General features: G+C 33.3%; 1 protein-coding gene across 2 annotated transcripts in view; it reads left to right on the forward strand.

Annotated features, from left to right (window-relative positions):
- Positions 1-5346: 5346 nt before the first annotated feature.
- The window catches only part of LOC145278322 (protocadherin gamma-A10-like), a 182395-nt gene continuing 170728 nt past the window's right edge, over positions 5347-17013 (forward strand). For both annotated transcript variants that reach the window (XM_080130611.1, XM_080130612.1), the window contains exon 1: positions 5347-5376. The gene's annotated coding sequence lies outside the window, so the exon portion shown is untranslated. The remainder of the gene's footprint in view (positions 5377-17013) is intronic.

A 17013-nucleotide genomic window follows, 5' to 3' on the forward strand; every position in this document is an offset into this window, starting at 1 on the left:
GCTAGTATATTATATATTTATGCAATCATACAGGATGATTACATAATAAATTTATATTGCAAAACAATGCTCTTCAAAGCAAAATAAAAAAGAAAGAAAACAGAATCAATAAAGGAAAAGAAAGAAGTGAAGTTGAAAGAAACTGCAGAAGCTACTATGGCCATTTTTATTGGTGATTAATGTATAAGTGACAGTCATCCATCATGTGAGTGATGACATCCCGATGTTCAGCGAATACACACACACACACACACACACACACACACACACACACACACACACACACACACACACACACACACACACGCGCGCGCGTGCGAAATAAACTTCTCTTTTGCCTATCCCTTTCTTTTTTTCTTTTTTCCTTTTCTTTCTTTTCTTTTGCTTTCATCTTTTCATTAAATTTCACAACTCGTAATATTTTCTTGGATGTTAAAACTTTTCCCTCTCTCTTGGATTTCATAAATAACGTTAGAACTAAATAAAGCTTTTTCGCATAAACATATTATATTGCATAAAAAAATGCGAACATGAAAAGTAATATGGTTAAGATTAAACTTAGAAAAGTAAAATGACTAGTTTTTAAAACTGGGAAAGAAAAAGACAAGATATTCCAGTAAAAAATATAATGAATTTATAACTTAAGATATTGCAGCATTAAGAATTTATGTGTAATGTTAAATTGAATTAAAAAAAAAGTCTTAATGTTGCAATATTTTAAGTTATAAATTTATTATATTTTTTACTAGAATATCTTGTCTTTTTCTTTTCCAGTTTTAACAACTAGTCCTTTTACTTTTCTAAGTTTAATCTTAACCATATTACTTTTCATTCTCGCATTTTTCTATTGTAATCCATGATTTTTCCAGGCTTTGCTTTGAAATAATATTTTCTTTTTGTGTTCAATATCATTTGAATTGTCAACAATCCATAAAAAATTATTACCAATTTCTTAAATTGAGTAAGTAAAAAAGAAATCAAATAAAAGATGTAATTAAGTAAATAAACAGAAAGACGGGACAAAAAAGAGAGAAACAGAATTAACGGGCGACGTCTTAAGCAAAAGATTATCAGCCCTAGCATGGCAAAGAGCATCACTTTTGTTAACTCTATCTATATAATTCAAATGAGATGGCATGTGAGCGACATTCCCGCTATGATTTATGAAGGTGTCGATGACGAAAAAGTTGCTATGGTAACCAACAGCCAATCAGAAGAAACCGTCTCTTACGTTTCTTACATATTCTTATTTCATATATTTTTACATATTTTTATTTCAAAATATAGCTGAGAAGGTGACCTATGAACTGTAAAAATTGTTTGAAATTTGATCGCAAAATGAGTGAGTGGTGAACAATTCTAAATGAATAAAACTAACAAAACTATATATTCAGATACGATAGTGTTTGAATGATTGTAATTTTTATACCATTTAACATTTCACTATATACGAACACATCTGAAACTCTAGTCCACTTTCAAAATAATCTCCTGTGGCTGCAATGCACTTGTTATACCGTTCCAACTAATTCTGGAAGATCTTATGGAAGCCCTCCTGTGTAAGCATGTCAATAACCCTCATCACAGCCTTTTTCATCTCCTCAATTGTCTCAAGGTTTATCTTGAGCTTAGGGTGAGGAACTGTCTTAATGCCCATTTTGGTCAAATAGTCTGTGACAAGGATGGAGTTGTGAACTGGTGCGTTCATGCAAATCTTCCACACCTTCAGTTCCTCACGAATAATTGTGTGTACAGTTCCCACACTGACATCAAACTGTGCACTTATTGTCTCTATAGACACACTACGATCCATATGTATGACATTCTTTATTTGGCCAATCAACTTGACTGTCCTGACTTCCTTGCTCCTCCCACATCTCTCATCGTCTCTCACAAACTCTTTGCCTTCCTTGAATCTCTTATGTCACTCAAAACTGATGCTCCATTTATGCAAGATGGTCTCAAAGCAGTCTGAAGCATTTCATACGTTTCTGTGGCATGTTATTCAACATGACATTTTACTCCCACCAATATCTAAAATGCTCCACACATGCATAAATGTCAACAAAAACGTGACCTGATTAAGCAAAACCAATGTGATTTTCGGATTCAGGGCATCAAATTCATCCTAAATCAGCTGAAAAAACGCAATTAGTGTTTTATATATATATATATATATATAAGTAAACAGTTGTTTTGGTCCGTACTGATGTATATATGGTCTGATATATTTTTCTACTTTTACAAAGTGTCTTTACACACACACACACGCACACGCACACACACACACACACACACACACACACACACACACACACACACACACACACACACACACACACACACATATTTGGTGTCCATGAATTAAAGAAACCAACATTTGCAGTTAAATTACGTGCATTTAAATTTGAGTTTTTCTTGTAAAATAAAACACCATTTTAAAGCTTAAATCCTCTACTTTCTTTTCAGATAATGTATGACTTTAGATCGAAATACAGTTATTAAACCTCACAAAAGTCATGAAAGTTACGTTGAAATTGCAAAACGGCTAAAAATGAACCGTTCAACAGTTTGGAAAATTGTTAAAAAGTTTAATGAAACCGGCAACACCTTTGATAGGGATTGGTGATGAAGAAAACAAAGCATCTCACCACTCAACTCCTCAAAAGCATGAGGAAAATGCTGTGACGAAACCCTCACTGAAGTTGCAGGACATTTTAATTGCAACAGCTGGTGTGAGCAAATCCACCATGCACCAAGTGTTGAAAGACAATCTTGAACTAAAACCCTTTAAGATGCTGCATCGTCATGAGCCAGCATATCATCATGTGGCAATAAGGACCCCAAAATTCGGGAAAATTTTGACGGAAGGCACGCCGCCTAACCTGGTTTTCATAGACGAGATGAAATTCGACAGTCAGCAGATGGTAAACCAGCAAAATGATGAATTACAAAAGCCTGGCATAGACAACCTACCCAATGTTTGGCTTAAGTAACAAACAGCACTTCATAGTCATTATAGCAGTTACTTCACCAGACTATTGAGGGGTGGAGAGGTCACACTAGCATTGCTGTTAAAAGGTGATCCAACCCTAATACTCAAAACGAGAGAAACATAACACCTTAGTAAGTACAGACCCATCTGCTGTCTCTCTCTCCGGTCTACAAACTAGTTTGGTTGCAGACAGCATTTATCAACACCTCTTATCTGGAAGATACCCGCATAAAGAACAAACAGGATACAGAAGGAAGTTTTAGGCACCAAGAATGAGTTGTTTATTAATAAGACCATCCTTGAGGAATGTAGGAAAAAGCAGAGGAACCTAAGCATGGGTTGGATTGATTACGAAAAGACATATGATAGTGTCGCCCACACATGGCCAAAGCGATGCCTTGATTTATATAAGATCTATCCGGCTGTACATATAAAAATGTAGCAAACAACAATGGCATTAAACCATATTAATGGAACTGTAAAAATCCCTAACATTAAAATCAGAAGAGGAACCTTCCAAGGAGATACTCTATCACTTTTACTCTTCTCCCTGGCAATAGATTCATTAAGCAAGCTATTCAATAAAAACTGGAGTGCCAATCTGAGCCAGGGCAGCCAACAAGACCTGAGCAAAAGAATCAACCATCTGCTCTTATTGGATGACCTGAGGCTGTATACCAACTCAGACGCTGACTTAAGTTAACTCTCGCAGGCGGTACATAAATTCTCCAAATATGTTGGAATAAAGTTTTATTTGGACAAATGTACCAAGTGCTCCATCAGAGTTGGGAAGAAGGTTCAAATGGAAAACATACAGCTTGATGATGGCATAGAAGAGAAGGATTCAATTAAGCATGCCAAGATGAGAGAAAATATTGGCATTGAATATATACGTTGTGTAAGGAAAATATGTAAAACAGCTACAAGCAAAAAGAAGATCATTGCCATTAATCAACTAACCATGGCTGTGAAAACTTTTGACTGACCACAAAGGAACATAAACAGACGAGACACTAAAACATGCGAAATGCTGGATTAAACAGATCTGAGAGGGAAAAGATAAAATGTCAAGGTCTTATGTATGACGTCTTAGAAAAGATCTTTATCATTCCAGTAATTATAAGAGCAACTGAACCCATGGAAAAGAATTCAAAGAACTACTTGGCAAATATACCCAGTGAACCAAGTGCAAGAGAGATTCAAACAATTGCACTTAAAGGGAAGGTTAGATTCTTAAAAAGATATCTTGGTTCGAATAAGAGATAGTGGGTGAATGTCTTCAACAAACTGATAAGAAAATTAAAAACAAAAAAGAATAATACCTAGTACAGGTAATAGTAAATCCCTGGACAGAAAGGTTTTGCACGAATTTTATGTCTCCTGTCGAATACTAAAATCAAGATATAATCGTTATCATTATGACTACTCATTATGTCTAGAATCCTTATTCCATGATTTGATTAAAATTTAGTACATGATTTTTATTCTAGAAAATGTCTAATCTATAAGGCTTAAACTGGATCTTAAAAGGGATCTGAAGAAAAAATTTAAATGCAGGGGAATGTATTTAATTCATGTAGAACGATTATAGATCAAATTTAATGCAAATCTGAAATATTTAAACGTTCACATGGGAATTTGTACCAATATTATACCCCTGAAAACCATTAAGAATACACCAACGACATTGAAACTTGTGGAATACTTCTTAACTTAAATTTAATACCCATTATTAAAACTTCACAAAAACAAGAGATACCTGAACTTTTACTAAAGGTTTCATCACCTCTTTGTATTCTTTGCATGTAACTGCACTGAATTAAATATAGACTACATTACCCACCCCTACTACTAGAAGTTGTGTTCCAAAATTCATAATGATCGGTTAATTAGCTTAGGAGTGAATTCTATGCATAGGAATATATAAACACATACACATATCTTACTTATTTAAATTGTGCTATGTTGTTACTGTTAAGAGCGATTCTAGATAATTTATTTTAAGACGGTATTTTAAATGAGGGGATAATAAAAAAAAAAAACGTAGGATGCCCTCAGAGAACTGCTGAAACAATCCCTTTCGGTACCCTCCACCCAGTAGGTTGGTTAGTCGGCCCTTCTCACGCATCTGCACACACGCAACGAGGAAACAAAAAAGAAAACGCTCGCACGTTTCGAATGCATTCTATTTCACAGAAATAAATATAGATATAAAAGACAGTGATGCTTTAAATAAAGATGGAACTACAGCATTTAGAATTGCTTCTGAAACCGGTTTTGCCCGTTCGAGACGTCACTACCGGTTGGTAAGTTGGGAGTCTTTTCGAGATTCCCACAGAGAGAGATTTTTTTTTTTCGAGAAAGGAGTAACTGTCCTTCAGGTGAGTAGCAGCCGTTTTTTTTTTACCTGGTGCACAACATTTATTAGTTGAGTTTTATTTCAATTATATATATATATATATATATATATATATATATATATATATATATATATATATATATATACTATTATTCTAAGAACTTGATTTTATTCGCAAATTCATAAACTATGACACATGTCTTGAAACATTCTTTTTGCACGAGTAAAAATAACGAGGCTCGTTACTTCTGCATTATCGTTAAGCATAATGCAGAAGTAAAAGACTTATCGGTTTGCTATCTAATTCACGCACATCTTCACGCTATGTGCAGACACAAAAACAGAGTAACCCTTTCTCTAAATGATTGCAGAAACATGTAACAAGACCAGAGAGTAGTCGAAACAAAACACAATTAAAAAGGGCGACAGAAATACATAGATAATTAAGCAATACATTGTGTCTAATGGCTATGGAGTTATGCAGTTCATTACAAATTACGGCTAATTAGAAGAAGTAAAATAAATTTCTTTTTTAAACACAAAATAAATCTCAGAATAATGAATATTTCAGCATGTATTTTGTGCCATTAAAGCATGTATAGTCTCTCTCTCTCTCTCTCTCTCTCTCTCTCTCTCTCTATATATATATATATATATATATATATACACATATATATATATATATATATATATATACACACACACATATATATATATATATATATATATATATATATATATATATATATATTGAAATGTATTCTTTGTCTTGCATATAATAAAAATTCTAGATTTGAAATTTTACCATTTCGCGTCATAAAATTTAAATTACTAAATTTTGATATATATATATATATATATATATATAATTAGTTATATTTTTCTCACAGAAGATATGTTGCAAGCCTGTTTCATGCCAGGCGCTCGTCTGAGCTCCGATCTATGGTCCCCCTTGCCTGACTTTCACGAAAAACACTTGTCTAGTTGAAACCACTATCAATAATTTCCCCCACTCTTTACCTGTGCCTAAACCGAAACGTAGTTTCCATGAACAAAGCTTCTCTTTTAGAACTGCACGCCTGTGGAACTCTGTTCCGTTTTACTGCTTTCCAACTGACTACAATATGATTGTCTTCAAGTCCAAAGTAAACAAATTCTTGATGAGCCATCCTCTTAAGTAATCCAATTTACCATATTTCCACTACTAACGATTATTACGATATTGTCCCATTGACTACCGTACACTCTTTAACACTTATTCTCGAGTGACCTCCAGGCCTTGATAAATGGTGACTCCTTTGTAACCCCCCTCCCAAAAAACCAAAAAACTAAAAAAACTACTCGGACGTCAATGTTCAACTTTTAATAATATTTATTTAAAACACAGAAGAACAGTCACAGAGACAGGTTACTTTTTGCATGCGTGATAGAGAGAGAGGAAGATAGAGAGTGAGAAAGAGTGAGAAAGAGAGAATGAAAGAGAGGGTGAGGGAGAGAGAAAGAGAGTAAGAGGGGGATGGTCATCGCTATTGAACACATGCTTTACCTGCTTCATCGCAAAGTGATTCATACGAACGCTAAAAAGCAGATAGCTCTAATTTCTACACTCTTTCTTTCTCCGTTTCTTTGGAATTCGTTTTTTGACTATACCCCAAGACCATACCAAATATTCAAAGCAACCATTTTCTGCATATTCACATTTATTACATTACACAACCATCGTCTATGTCTTTCATACCAGAGCATAGAATACAAACTCATCAAAACTATTGCTTAAGTTGACTAAGAATAGCAATAAATAAATACATAAATAAAAGAAAATAAAATAAAAATGTCTTAATGAAAAAAAAATTACAATCGATTATAAAGGATGTGTGTGTCTGTTTTTCTTCTCGATTTTAGAACGAGAATTCTGATGTATTTTTAACAGCAAACACACGTGACATATAACACAGCTGGCTTTTCTTCTTAGACCAAATCTATTTCGCTCCCAACTTCTAAATTTACATTGATCTGGATGTAAAGAAACTAGGCCAAAGCACCAATAAATACGCATCCAGTGCGGAAGTTGACTTAGAAAGAAAACTAATTTAAAAAACAGAAACAAGAAACAGTAGTAATAGTATTCATCTTCATTGATAAAATTAATTTTACTAGCAAAGATATGCTTCAAAAGGAGCATATCTTTGCTAGTCTGGAAGGATAGTATCATAACCAACGAACCTATACTACAATACCCGTCTCCTTCCACTGAAGTAGGTAATGCTTAGGAGCATTTTTTCATAATAACAGAGCACAAACTAAACTACCCCCTAAATTGTCCATTGAAAGATAAATTGGTTGGAAATAGGATAGTAAACTTAATCAATAATCACCCTTCCTCTCAACAAAGAAGATGGCAATGCCTAGGAGTAAGGTATCCTAAAGAACGCACCCGAAAGGGAAGAGGTAATGTCTAAAAAGGCCGCCAGAAAAAAATTAAAAAAAACTTTTATTCACTCAGAGTTATGATAAAATATATGTTGTTATCATGTATTTTTTAAAAAAAATTTATATTTAAAAATATTACTGAACACGAAAATCTCATTGTAAAAAACTTAGACAAAAATATCAGGTCGATGTAAAAGTTTTTGCTCGTTTGTAGAAAAGTCATTTTCGACCGTTATACTTTATTTTATGTTTATTGTTATTATTTAAACATATCAGGTTTATTAATTTATGATCTTTTTCTTTCAGATTATTAAAGCATTATTCATATTTTTCAGCAATATTTTCACTCATGTTGACTCGAAAACAGTAGTCAAAAGAAAGGGAGTCTTCTTCCATCATGACAACGCTTGTATTCAATCAACACCATTGACCAAAGATCTACAGGCCTACTTAAAAGTAGCTCAGAAAATGTAGTAGAGAGGAGGAACATTTTTTTTTATTGTTTAAATTACATGTAATGTTATAAAAGATGCTGGAAGTGATCCCCGTTGACATCTATGCATTTCTGGACATGTTTAACAACGTTTGCAGATACTGCCTGTAGATCTCTGATGATTCTTCTTATAGCTTTGGTAATGCTATCCTTTAGTTGGTCTCGACTGTAAGGATTATTTGCATAAACTTTTTGTTTTAAAGTCCCCCAAAGATAAAAATCACATGATGATAAGTCCGGGGAACGTGGTGGCCATAACTCTTTGCTTATTGTTCTCTCTTCCGTAAACATGTTATGAACTAGTGTCAGTGATCTGTGAGACGTGTGGCATGTAGCGCCATCTTGTTGAAAAAAGAATTGCATTTTGTCTTGTGGTGTCAGTTGGTCACTAAGAGGGTAGAGAGATCGGGCCTTTTTTTAAAGTGGGCCACTCTGTAGAAGAATTTGGTTGGGAAATCTGTCCACATCCTGCATATTCTCTTGACATAGCTCCCTGGAATTAGCACTTAGCTTAAAGATTACAAAACCATTTAGATAGCCTGAGGTTAACATCACGAGAGGAGATAAAACATGAGTTAGATTCATATTTCACATTAAAACCTTAAGAATTTTACAAACGAGGTTGTTATAAGTTCGTTGAGAGATGCAATCAAGTTAGAGAGAGAGAGAGAGAGAGAGAGAGAGAGAGAGAGAGAGAGAGAGAGAGAGAGAGAGAGAGAGAGAGCAAAGGTCGTTATTGCTATGAATTTTCAAAAATACAGTTTTTTATTTTAAAGATTAAATTTAAAATCGGAGAAAAAAAAAGACTTTTGCACCGACTTGATAAGTAAGTTTTTGTTTTGTCTTTGGTTTACGGCATATCAACTCTTTTTGTGTTATTGCTTGCACACTCCAATTATTTTGATTACATTTTCATACTTCAAGTTCTTCATATCTTCATATATTTATTCATGATATTTGCCAGTTATTCATGCCACCATTTTGTGGCTATAGCTACGCACACACTTTCATGCCATACCCATGACTAACTCTATTTAACCCGTCAATACAACTTTGTCAGATAATGCCACTCTGAGTCATAGTGGACCTAGAAGTAATGGTGCCCCCCACCCCCCAAAAATTGAAACGTCATCACAATATCCAGTTTAAGGTCAAACCGAGGACCTTTCGTGGCTTTTCGATATTCAGTTGCACAAGTTAAGAAAACAAACATAAGCAACAACATGAAAGTTCACTACGATATACAAACTAATGTTAAGGTCAAGATTAAGTGATTTCGACTGACGAACGACACTAGTAACAGCAATACGATATTCGCCTATAAAATTCTTGAGAATAACCAAACTCGACCAGCATGAACTTGAAGATTTCACTTTTTGAAAATTTATATGTAATTTTGTCTGATCTGTTTGTTTTACTGCAAGTGAACACTTTTTAAATGATTTAATACGGACAATGCAATACTTATCATTCAAACATTTGAGTGCATGCGATTAATTGAATGAAAAATTGCGTTTCTTGAGTTTTTAGGTAAGGATTGCTTATAAGTATTACTGGAATTCTTTACATCTTGAGTGTTATTTTAGCAACATTTCGGTCGATGTAACCTCCAACCTTCTTCAGGTGCATTTTGTTGAACTCGGGAATCTTTCTGTTGAACTCGGAAATCTTTCTGCCGAACTCGGAATTTCAACGGGACCCTTTATTTAATCCACGGGGTAGCATGATCTCGTTGCATGTCATGACAGGATAGAAGCCCTAAGTGATTCGCAATTGTATTCGCAAGGATCCATGGCGCAGTGCTTAGAGTATTTTGAAAAATTCAGTTGCAAAAGTGACATTCATTTGAAGGTTGGAGGTTCAATCCTCAGTGGAGGCTACCGGAAAATACAATTGCGAATTACTTAGGACATCTATCCAGCCATGGCTGACGGAACGAGAGCATGCTACTACCGTGGATTAAGTAAAGGGTCCGTTTTGAAATTCTGTGCAGATTCCCGAGTTTGACAGAAAGATTCCCGAGTTCGACAAGATGCACTTGAAGAAAGTCGGAGGTTACATCGACCAAAGCTCTGTGAAAATGACAATCGAGAACAAAGAATCCAAATAATATGAATGCAAGTTGTTATTTTTACCTGTAGTCTGAAAAAAATTAGAGTTTTATATTTTTTCCGATAATATTATTATGCAAATGACCACAATATATAGACGAAATATCATGTGTATTGCTATTATCAGCACTTAATTAAAAAAAAATATTTTTAAATATCATTATTTTCTCATATAACGTACTCATATGGTTTCTCTGTTATAAATATTCACAACAAAACCAAATGTCTAAGTACAATTACTGTAAGTAAATTTTCTGTGCTTAAAGCTAAACGAAACTTAAATTAGTAAATTTTCTTACCTAGAACTACCCGATGGTTGAGCACAGTATCGCGGGGCTGCTTCCCGGTGGACTATTACATGCTTGTTTTAACGTTCAATGCAAATAATGTTTTGTTGAACCATCCACATCTTAAATTCTCGATTTCTAGTTAATTTCGCCATATTGATAATCATCACAGTGTTGCCCCACCGGCCGCATGACACGCATTAAACTTTTCCCTCAAGTAGCATTCGAGCCTTCATAAGTGGTGACTCACTAATAAAAAATGTTCAAAAAATTATCAAAAACGTGAATGGCGACATAGGGGTGATACAATTCAAACTTAATTTTAGAATATATATATATATATATATATATATATATATATATATATATATATATATATAAATTCAGATGCACCCCAAAATGTCCACTAAGCAACGTCTCCCAAAGAAACATCGAACATTTTCGATTCGTCGTCAAATCATCTGCAGGTAACAAATGCTAAAGCTTAAGAAAAAAAAAGAGAATGTCAAAAGATAGCCGAGATACGCGCACCTGAAGTCACCAAAAGAACGGCCTCGAATTGATCCAGGAAAGACGTTAACAATTAAAATCCCGCGACGCCACGGAATGAAATCGTGTCGCATTAAGCGTTTTAAGATTTTGTTAACATTTTAATATGTAAATGTTATTAAATCTAGATTGCTGGGTTTTAATAAAGATATCATTATGTATGAAACCAATAACATTTTAAAATGTTTAAAGAAAAGATCATCAGAAAATTCAATAATTAAAACAAGGATAATTAAGCTAATTATTCTATTTTTAACAATCTTTACTTAAATGAAAAATTGCTACCTAAACACACACACACACACACACACACGCACACACACACACACACACACACACACACACACATACCCCCCACACACACTTTCACCATATAGCTCACATTTCACGATATTACACCAATAAAATGTCGATTCTTTTGTGAACAAGTTCTTATAACGTTTAAATATATACAATTATTAGTTTTTAAAACGTATTTTCCAGTTCCGATTATGAAACTCTTAGAAATTATATACAGAAAAACTTCTTCCCATATTCCCTGTCTGTCTCACTCTTTCTGTTTGCCTGTCTGTCTTCTATCTTTTCTGTGTGTGTGTATGTATATATATATATATGTATATATATATATATATATATATATATATATATATATATATATATGTTTTTTAATATATATATATATATATACAGAGAGAGAGAGAGAGAGAGAGAGAGAGAGAGAGAGAGAGAGAGAGAGAGAGAGAGAGAGAGAGAGAGAGAGAGAGAGTCTAGACGACCCATAACTTGTTGGGTTAGCATTAACGAATTATACATGTTTACATGTTTACGCAGTTGATACGAATGTGAACATACATAACTATTTTAAAAGTGCACTCAGCGAAAAAATAAATTTACAGTTTGTTTTCAGTTAAACAAATATTAGCAATATTTCTTACAGCTTAAACTAGTTTACAATCATTGTACGCGTGCAGTTTAAATATGGAAATAAAACCTTAATGTTTGTGTTAAGAGGAAATAATTTAACCAATACATTCTTTTTTATGAATTACAATAAATTGAAACGAGATTTCTGAATTTATTTTTGATGTCTTCAGTTTTTATAAAACAGTATGTCATGTCTGAAAAGTAATTTTGGAGTTTTACTTTGATGTTGGCATTTTAAAACATTTATCATTTGACGAGTGCGACGTTTAATATGGATTTAGCATTAAAGCTATGTTTTAGCGAAGAAAAAAATGGAGTATATATATATATATATATATATATATATATATATATATATATCCCCAGACACGTATTGTTAAAAAGCACGTAGTGTTTTTGCTTAATGAGCTTTTTTGTAATTTTTCAATTTTTCGAACTGTCGTTTTTATTTCTCGGTCGAATCTGTGCAAGAAAGTTCTATAATCGTCTTTGTTCATCTGTTTTTTCTTTTGCAAGTACTTTCAACTGAGTTTCATCAGTCGTCTTCAGGTAGGGTTTTATTACTATTTCGTTTAAAAATGTGCATGCTTGTATATGCTTCTGTTAAAATTACATTTAAATTTCTTAAACTAGTGAAACGTCTCGTGTGTAAAAAAGAAAAATAAATTTAAATGTAATTTTAACCTAAGCATATAAAAGCATTCAGATTTTAAGCGAAATGATAATAAAAAACTGCCCAAAGACGACTGATGAAACTCAGCTGAAAGTACTCGCAAAAAAAAAAAAAAAAAAGAAAAAACAGATAGACGAAGACGACTATGGAAATTTCAGAATCCTGAGGCGAATAAGAACACAGGTTAATGAATCATGTGCCTTAGAAAATATTTTTTAGAGAGTAATATTATATAAGACAATCGCAGCAAAAACCGAATAGCGCAATATACTTGATAGTGCAAATGGAGTTTATAGTTTCTTTTAGAAAAATATAATTTTTCAGAACAGAAATTTATTGTTTGAATAAAGAATTATATTCAGAAAATTTTCCTTAACCCACGGATTTTAGATGTAAGCTCGTCTCCTCAGATGAAAATTCATTAGCAAATATTACATGTAATTCGAAAAATTTTTGCTATATATCACATGCAAAGAAAATATATTAAAAATTAATGAAATCTTTTTAAGGGATATAGATAAAGAAAATAGAGGAAATAAAAGTAGAAACAAAGAAACCCTTTGAGTATGGAAAGTCTGAGATTTATTCCGCCTCATTTTTAAATGGTATGGTTCCTATATGAAATGTCCGCTGAAATGTCCATTCTCTATTTACAGATTAAAATTATATATAAAAACCTCCGTAATATTTTTGAGAAGAATTCAGGAGAGCGCGTAATTTTTCATATCAGATATTTTAGGGGCGGACTTGAAATAGAGATACAATAAGATAATGTCAAAAATATAGTCAGATAAAATTATAAAATATATCATATACGGTATGTTTTGAGCATTTTTCCGTGTCCCTAGTTACATGATGGGAAGAGAGAAAGCGTATATATATATATATATATATATATATATATATATATATATATATATATATATATATATATATATATATATATTAGTGATGGGACGATTCCAATATTTTCCCTGATTCCGATACAATTACCGATTCCGTGCTAAATTCCCAATTCCGATACAATTTCCGATTCCGATTCTTTATAAATCTCTAATTATTTAAGTATAGAATTGTTATTTCTCCCGATTGTCGTAAGAACACATGTTAAATATGTAGATATTTTCCTAAACGGCAAAATACATTTGTGGAGGATGATCTATCGATTTTAGCTTCACTGGTAATTTAAAACCAATAAATATTTATTATTTTATCATCATTACCAGCAGTGAGAGATTCCCGATTCCGATTAATCGTCCCAACACTAATATATATATATATATATATATATATATATATATATACATATATATATAATTATTTACTAAAATAATTATATATATATATATATATATATATATATATATATATATATATATATATATATATATATATATATATATATATATATATATATATATATATGAGCGTGCATATACAGGAGCCCGAGAATATTTTTCGGACACTTTAGTATTCGACTTTCCGAGTACCATAGAGAGTCGAAATTCCTTCAATAGAATAGCATAAACATATAAAGAAAATACCTATAATAAAAATGGAAGAAAATCGATTAGGAAAGAAAAAATATTTAATTTTCATCATTTTTTACTAAGCACACGCGACATTATTTTTCGGACATCATTGAAATACTGTTATAGTCTTTAATATCACCTTTCTTCTCAATAACCTTCATCAATCTCTCTTCATAATGATCAAACATATGCACAATAACATCTCTACGTGTTTCTAACATTCGTTCCCATAGTTGAGCCTCTTTCATTATTTCAGGTCCATCATAGACAAGTTGCGCAAGCATTTCCTAAACATTTTTCATTAAATTTAGATCCGGGCTTTTTGCAGGCCATTCCAAAGTAGTCATATTCTCTTTAGCCATCCATTCTTTCATGAGTTTTGACACATGGATGCTGCTGTAGAACAAAATCATTCCCCATCTCTTTTCTTATCCTTGGTAGGGCTTTCTCGTCCAACAACTGTTTGTAGCTTTCGCTGTTCTGTCATCCTTTCAACCAATCCAACCATATATTTCCATTAGCAAAGATCATACCCCAAACCATAACTCCTCATCCTCCTCCTCCTCCTCCTCCTCCTCCTCCTCCTCCTCCTCCCATCTGCCGTGTGTTCAGTACAGCAGGCTATTTTCTTCTCGACCAAGTACACCATCCATCGGGCCATCCAACTTGAAACGCTTCTCATCAGTAAATATAATCTTCTTAAAGTCAACATGCTTTATTAACCATCTTTAGCACTCGCCAGTCTTGCTCCTTTGTGTTTCTTTGTTAGTGTAATTTTTGTCTTAGCCTTTGCATACTTCAATCCTATGCAGCGTTCTTTGTACTGTTCGAACGTTTACATTCAATTCACATTTCTCCTTCACTTTTCTTGCTGTAACTTTTTCTCCAGATGTTAAAAGCCGTGTCACAGTCCTCTTCATTCTACTTTCAGTCCTCTTGCCAATTGATCTTTTCCGCCCTCTCTTCTTTTTCCGTTCAGAGTTTGTCTTCAGCATGTATTCTACCCTTGATTTCGACAGCTTCAAATCCACGGCGATCCTTCTGATGCTAAGGCCATCTTCCTGCTTCTTCCGTGCTAAACAAGCGACTTCTTTTGAATCCAGTTTATATCATTAAACTTAATTGTTTTTCCAGTAGAATAGAAGAGATAATTGATTCTAATGATGACAACTAAGTGTACAAGCAGAAAATTTGCATACAACAACATATACATGAACCTAGCTCTTAATAAAATAGGATTTTTTGTCATGTCCGAAAAATAGTGTCGCGCAAGTTTTCGCAAAAATCACAAAAAACTAAAATTATCAAAGCCAAACTAAAAAAATGATTACACTAGTAGTGGATTTTCATTCCTCAACTACGTACTTACTATCTTTTTGGCATTAGTAACCACCTTGAAGTACTTTTTTCAAAGTGTCCGAAAAATATTGTCGGCCCCCTGTAAAAGGGAAATGAACGAAATATTAAGATAATAGAAGGGTCATCAGGTAGCAACTGATGCCTAAAACATAAACAGAGTTTTGTAAATGCAAAAATTGAGAAAAAACAACAACAACAATAACAACAACAAAAAACAACAACACAAAAACGAAATTTTATTACAAAATATTTTTTACAGGAGATAAGAATATAAAAACTATTTTCACGTTAGTAAATGTTCATAGTACAAACACGTGGCAAAGAATGTTTAGTAAATAGTCACAAGACATAGAAATGTGTATGTCGAAATATTCATAATGTTGATATGCGTGTATAAGTAATCTTTTGTCCGGACGGCTGTTGATAGTCAGTGCACTTCCCAGGTACTTTAAGTCTGGTATCACTTTTAATTCCTCACCGTTTATCATGATCAATGGATCTCGTGAGTGTATATTATCAGGTAATGGTTGGTATATTACTTCAGTTTTCCCTGTATTTATCTGAAGACCGATTATCAGTTCGGTTCTACAAAACGAGTTTACCATGTTTTGGATTTGATCTTCGCTGTGTGCCACCAAGGCCGTGTCATCCGCAAATAGCAGTTCTGTTATCATTTTGAGCCCTTGTCTTTGCTCTCAGTCGTGCCAAGTTTGCCGTCAAATCTTGGGTGAATAAAGACGCCTTCATCCATGTTTTGATGGAGCTTTATTAGTACCGTGGGTAAGAAATGGGTAAAAAGCGTTGGTGCAAGCACACACCCTTACTTTGTTTTGTGATTCATCTTTATCTGATCACTCTCTTGCTTACCCACTGATACTCATCCTCCTTGTACTTTCATGAAATTGTTTAACAATTTCATGAAAGTAATCTAAGCATCCAAATGTCTCAAGGACTCTCAACAGCATATGTCTGTCAACTTTATCAAAGGCATTTCGAAAGTCAATGAAGACTACATAAAGATCTTGGTGCTGTTCAATAGTCTTTTCTCAGATCTGTTTGAGGCCTAAGATCATGCCAATTGTGACCTCTCTTGCCTGAAGCCACATTGTGATACAGTTTCTACCAGGCCTGAGAGTCTTTTTAAAAATTATTTTTGCCATGATTTTGCTTGTTACGGATAGGAGAAATATACACCTATAGTTAGTGCAATTTCTGTGGTCACTCTTGTTTTTATACATATGTATTATCATAAAATCTTTGTTATAAGTTCATGCATTAGTTGTTGTTGTTGATGATACTGC

The sequence above is a fragment of the Euprymna scolopes genome, chromosome 6 (genome assembly GCF_053919585.1).
Source record: "Euprymna scolopes isolate OS-2025 chromosome 6, ASM5391958v1, whole genome shotgun sequence".
NCBI lineage: Eukaryota > Metazoa > Mollusca > Cephalopoda > Sepiida > Sepiolidae > Euprymna > Euprymna scolopes.